Genomic DNA, 6000 nt, shown 5'->3' with positions numbered 1-6000 from the left:
ACTTTTTTTCCCCATATAGCAAAGACTTTTAAATTTGGGGTGCAGGATAAAGTCCAGAATCTGTTGGGTCTTTAAACAGCCAGTCATACTTAAAACCAAATCGGAAATCACAATACCGAGCGGAAACGCCAAGAGCGGTCGGTGTCCTGCTCCGCGCACGTTATTTTCTCTTTGTGACAAAATCGAGCGCGTGATCCAATGATGGCAGAAGAGGAAACAACACAGGGATACTTTTCCCAACTATCCCTCCCTTCTCCTTTCTCTCCGTTCTGTCCCTCTGGGCTTGTGTGATTTACAAAAAAAGACCTTCTCATATTGCCTTGGCGGTGCTGGCGAGTAATACAGCAGCCTCCAAATCAATGGAGCCTGTCCTAGATTTCGCCGCGGTCTCAACTCTCTCTATAAAGGGATCTGGAGGGCACTCTATATTTTTATTAGCTGCAGAGAAATGGAGAGGCAGGGACCTGGATCTCATTACACACACACACACACATGCACAATAAGTGGACGTATGAACACAGAAGTTGCCTACACATAAAAAGACGTGAAATCAACGCACTTCACCCGAGTCCTGCTTGGGGGGGCTGCTGTTCATCAGGGACACACACACACGTGGACAGAAACAAATGTCACAGTGGGTTACACTGCATTGCTGACTTTGCACTTGCGAGTCTGTAGCGGCAAAGGATGCATGCGGCATGCAAAAGGACAGAAAGCAGAAATGAGACATGTTCCACTTGACATTTTCACTTCCTCAGCGGAGGAACGTTTGAGGACAATGAAAGCGTTTATCCGTCTTGCTATTTCCAAGAAGCCTTTTTTTTTTTTTTTGTTCAGAGATTCGAACGCAGGAAAGACACAGGACAGATCACGAGTTCATCACAGGACTGACATAACGCTGAGATGTTTTCGGATTGTTGTGTCGGAGGAACGTGGAGCAAAGCGATAGCTGAAATGTAGATTCTTTATTTTAATATCGCCCATTCTGACCATTGTTCTCTGGTGACACATTAGACTTGTCGTCATGGCGATGAGAAATCATTTGTTTATTCAAGGTTTGAATCAGAGTGCATTATTTGCACTACTGATGACATCCGGTGTGACTTTTTCAGTTTATTAGAATCACATCGGAAAATAAAAAAGGTAGGGTTGTCAAACAAAAACATAAAAGACAATCATCAAAACAAACAATCCGCAGAGTTAAATATATATTTAAAAAAACAAGGTTAGAATAAGGTTAAAATAATATTTTGCTGTTGTGATAATGTGTGACTTTGAATTGCAAAGCTGTTGAAATAAAGCTGAGCAAAGCAATAAATGACTCCCAAGGGGCAAAGACGGCCAGCAGAGGGCAGGTGAGAGCGAGGGTGACGTTTCGTCATCGTTACGTCAGAAGCGGCTAAAATCATTCTTACCCATAAATGCCTCACATTTGTCACATAAAACGTTGAAAAAAAAATCGAGACACAAATCTGATAAAATGGAGATTGCGACCCTCTTGTTTGTGTCGGTTGATGTCAGATTTAATTGGCCACTCGGAAGCAGCGCTTGCAAAGTGCTTTCTCCGCCACCCGGTTGACACAAACGGGTCAGAGGCGACGCAGCCTTGCGAACATCCCTCGCACCGGCCATCCGCCCGGCTGCCAGACGGACGGGCTTCGTCAGCAGCTAATTAAATCTGCCGCTATTCATTTGCCCTTAATGTGCTTTTAATTGGATTACAGGCCTGGTGCCAGAGGAAGGGGGGGTTCCACTTTCCGAGAAGGGGCGATGGGGAAGCCAGAGGTGAAGCGACAGGGGACGATCGCAGTCTGAGTGGTGTGACCTTCCATTCGGACCAAAGAGGAGGAGAAAAATCAAGAAGCAAGCTTTCACGTTGATGCATTTCTTTTTTTTTACAGTCAGCAAATTCCAAGAGAAATATCCACCACTATAATTTATATCTTTGAGCTGGGGTGTCGTAAGGTAGAGAAAAGTGACTATTGTAGTGGGCGCATGACTGACAGCGGCCCGAGAAAAAAGTATTTTCAATTTGCGGCATTAAAGTGGTGGAAACTCGAGTGATTTTTCTTCTCTCCTTGTAGAAACAAATCTCTGTCGGCACCACTCTGTGCGCGTGCGCGTGCGTGGAAGAAACTATTTGCAAAAAGCTAGATATTATTTTCATTTAAAACTAAATTAAAAAAAAATCTGAAACCTTTTTGACTTACATGCATGTTTGATATTCAAATGATTACAGTGAGATTAGAAGAGTTGGAGGTCAGTGTTTAATTTTTACACGAATCGACAAATTACGATGTTCTTTTAATGTGTCTCTCTTGAAAAGCGACCAAATCCGACTCCTCTCTCGTTGCCTGATTATGATTGCAAGTTGTTTTCCCCGCACATTCGTAGCAGGACGATCCTGTGTCTCCACGACTTTAATTACATTAAACGAGTGAAATTAACGACGTTCCGTATCTAACCATTTTCACACTCAACGGCATATTTTAATGCAATTCATTTAGTGGCTCGTTCAAAATGGCGGCTCGGGATGCAAATGCAATGAAGTCAACGTCATGTAAATCAATGCTGCCATGATGTATAGATATTTAATTGAGCGTAGATAATTTTTTACTTAGTATTCAAGATCTATTAAGTCACATCCACTGTGCCGTTTGGAGGCATTTTGCCAACTGATTCATTGCTCCTCCACCTCAACGCGCATTGAGTCATCAATACAAAAACTTAAGGATGCCCATTGATTTGCTCACTTCCATTTCCGGTTGAATGGAGTCACTTTCAATCCAAATGAAACGACTGTGACATTAGCGAGTAGCGCGGCCCTGTTTGGCCAAATTAAAAGGGTCATCATCTATCAAGCGATGAATTGCACAAGAGCAGCGAGACGCACGAACTGGGAGCAGCCCGAGCTCAAGTCTTACACATGCTTTAATGTGAATGTCATCAGTTTACATCAGAATTGTCTTCTGCCATTCAGGGGGAGCTTTATTGAGGTCTGCTGCTGCAAAAAAAGAAAAAAAACGATGACAGCATGTTCCGCGGATTACCCACAGTAACAGGAAGGCCCTTGTTGGAATTAGATAACATAGCAAAAGGTTCCAGCTCAAAGCGCTGAGCAGCTGGAAATGAATTCGGTTCAACTCCACTGTGTCAAGGTAATGTCGGTAAATTGTTGTGGTGAAATGAAAACAAGTCACAAAAGGACTGCTATATGGAGACAGGCTTGGCTGACAACAGAAAATACATTTAGAATATAAACATTTGTATTTGGGAACATTTAAAGGAAAAAATGATTATATTAGTGTTATATTTTGTAAACATTTGAATTTGAGAGCTCATGTTACCGTATTTACCGGACTATAAGGCGCACCTAACAACCTAAAATTTTCTCAAAAGCCGACAGTGCGCCTTATAGTCCAGTGCGCCTTATATATGGACTAAATTCCTAAATTTAAACTGGCCCAAAGCATTATGTCATGAAATCAATCATAAGTGGTCCGCTGAAGACTATGAATCATGAATCAAAAAGACTATGGATCATTATATTGTGATTATAAAGTAATTTGTTGCCTCTGAAGTTGAAATAAAAAAGATAAAATGGAGAATGATTTGATTTGGATTAAAAATCTGACATGATGCGCCTTATAGTCCAGTGCGCCTTATATAAGGACAACGTTTAAAATTGGCCATTCATTGAAGGTGCGCCTTATAGTCCGGTGCACCTTATAGTCCGGAAAATACAGTAGTTTGAAAGTTAAGGAAAGCCAAACGGGAGAAAACGAAAGTTATGTTGGAAACTGGCCATGTTGAGCTTCCCTAAAGCAGCTGTTTTAAAAGTAACAAGGGGGAAGTTTGGAATGTATTCAAAGGAGAACTAATGAAATTTAAATAATATTTACGAAGAAAAATGAGCTGTTAAAGTCTTCTGAACTGCTCTACAGGAAGATAGCCGCGAGCTAGCTTGCTAGTTTAGCTAGCCGTTAGCACATCTGGCTCATTGTTCTCGGGCTTCCGCCCACGTTCCAAAATATGAATATTAAAACATCATTAGATTTCATTTACTCGACAGAATAGATCAAAATTAAATCTACGTATTTTATAAACATTTATTTTCCTTTCCATTGGGTATTGGAATAACCCAAAAGTAAAAGACATTAACATTATGGTACTTGGATAACATTACCGAAATTTTTTAACAGGTAAATCGTAATTGCACCGTCGTAAATGTCATTCTGAGAGAAAACCGTGAGTCTCTCGACTTCAAATTGGCTTTAATTTTTAACCGTCTCGTTTTTTGGGGATGGGAAAAACCTGACACGATATTACTTCCTTGACCTCAGTGGCCCTTCGGGTCTGCTTCCACACACAAAGTGACACTTTGGTGGCTCTGGTTTAAGAGGCAGCCGCTAAAGCACATCCCAAGCGAATGATGTCAAAATCAATATGGCAATGTCACCAGGCCCGCCGCGGGAGTAACGACAGGACCCGAGCGTGCTCCCGAGTCACGCGCAGGCACGCACTTAAACACACCCACTTCATCATATCATCAAGCCCATCAGCGGATTTAACGGGGGGAGCGCTTGATACATCGCAGGGGTCGAGGCGAGCCGGGCCCGTGACGCTCCTGCTAATGGCTGCCGTGAGCCCGAGCGCCTTCACCTGTCGCCCGCCGTCTTTTGGCTGCCCGTCGTGCTTATCGCAGCGTGCCTTGTCTAAAGCACCGACCGGGGGGATGATAACAGGCCAGAGGTCAATCCCTCCTGACGTTATGAAGTCATTAAGTGAGCAACTTCTGAAATCCAGATGAGATCTTTTCACAGGATCATGTTCAGCCATCCTTTTCCTCCTGCAGTCTGTTTATCATGCCAGGAAGAGAGTGGCAAAAACAAATTAGTCCACAGGAGAGGAAAATAGCCAGGGATATTGATTTCGCCTTTTCATGCCAGAGTGGAGCACAGAAAATATTGGGCTATAAAAGGGAAACAAGGATATAAAGCCATTACAGTGCACACTTAATTGATCCCTCTTCCCATAACAAATTAATTGAGCGGAAAATGGCAGATGGCTTTGATGAATGTCATAAAAAGGCTTGTCAGCAAGGCAACCCCTCGCCCATGTGCAGAAGAACCAGGAGGGGCTTCTCCTTCGCTTCACGTGTTTCAATCCGAGCCATAGCGATGTTAATCATATTGACTTTTTGACATAATTGCTAATTGTCCGCTCTTTCATTTCGCCTCCTCGGCCTAGCGCTTGCTCAACACGCCGACGCTTGGCTGCCTGCAGTGTGTATGTTTGTTTCAGGTTATGCTTACTGACAGGTCGCTGCCCTCGTAGCAGAACAAATGCTAATTTAATCAATTGGCTATAAATCCTACCGGTCGCTGACTCATGCGTCTTCTGCCCAGGGGACTCTGACAAAAAAAAAAAAAAAAAATCCCTGCCAGTGCAGTTTGTGCAGCACTCTTGCCCATCCACACACACACACATGCTTCATCCTGCTCCTCTTCCATCATGCAACATCAATATCTCCAGAATTATGGCGGAGTAACCAGAGTGAGCGCATATGTTGACATAGTGGGATATTTTTTTTCCCACCCGCACATCCACTAAATTCTCGCATCTGTGCAGACAGCTTGGAAGCTGCGGTGGGTAAACACACTCGGGTAGGCATCCATCTCCCTTCTTAACCACGGAATTATTTATTGAGCGCATATTCCCGCACGCAAGCGTAGCTTCTTAACATCCCAAATATCCAAATTGGCTAATGCTGCTGACGCTGACTTAAGGGGGCTTAGAAGCTGTTTAGGGGGCACGGGGAGGTGATGGAGTGACACAGAGGCAGGAAAAAGTAGAAAGTGTCATGCCACAGAGGAAGAGAAGTGCCAGCGTGAGCAACAGCCTGATAAGGAAACAGTGAAAAAAAAAAAAAAAAAAAGGTGGCAAGGGAGGTGCGGAGGAGCGGCTGTCTGCTGGCTACAATCGGGCTGTGTTCAGAAT

The sequence above is a fragment of the Syngnathus scovelli genome, chromosome 2 (assembly GCF_024217435.2).
Source record: "Syngnathus scovelli strain Florida chromosome 2, RoL_Ssco_1.2, whole genome shotgun sequence".
NCBI lineage: Eukaryota > Metazoa > Chordata > Actinopteri > Syngnathiformes > Syngnathidae > Syngnathus > Syngnathus scovelli.
This window is presented reverse-complemented; position numbering follows the sequence as displayed.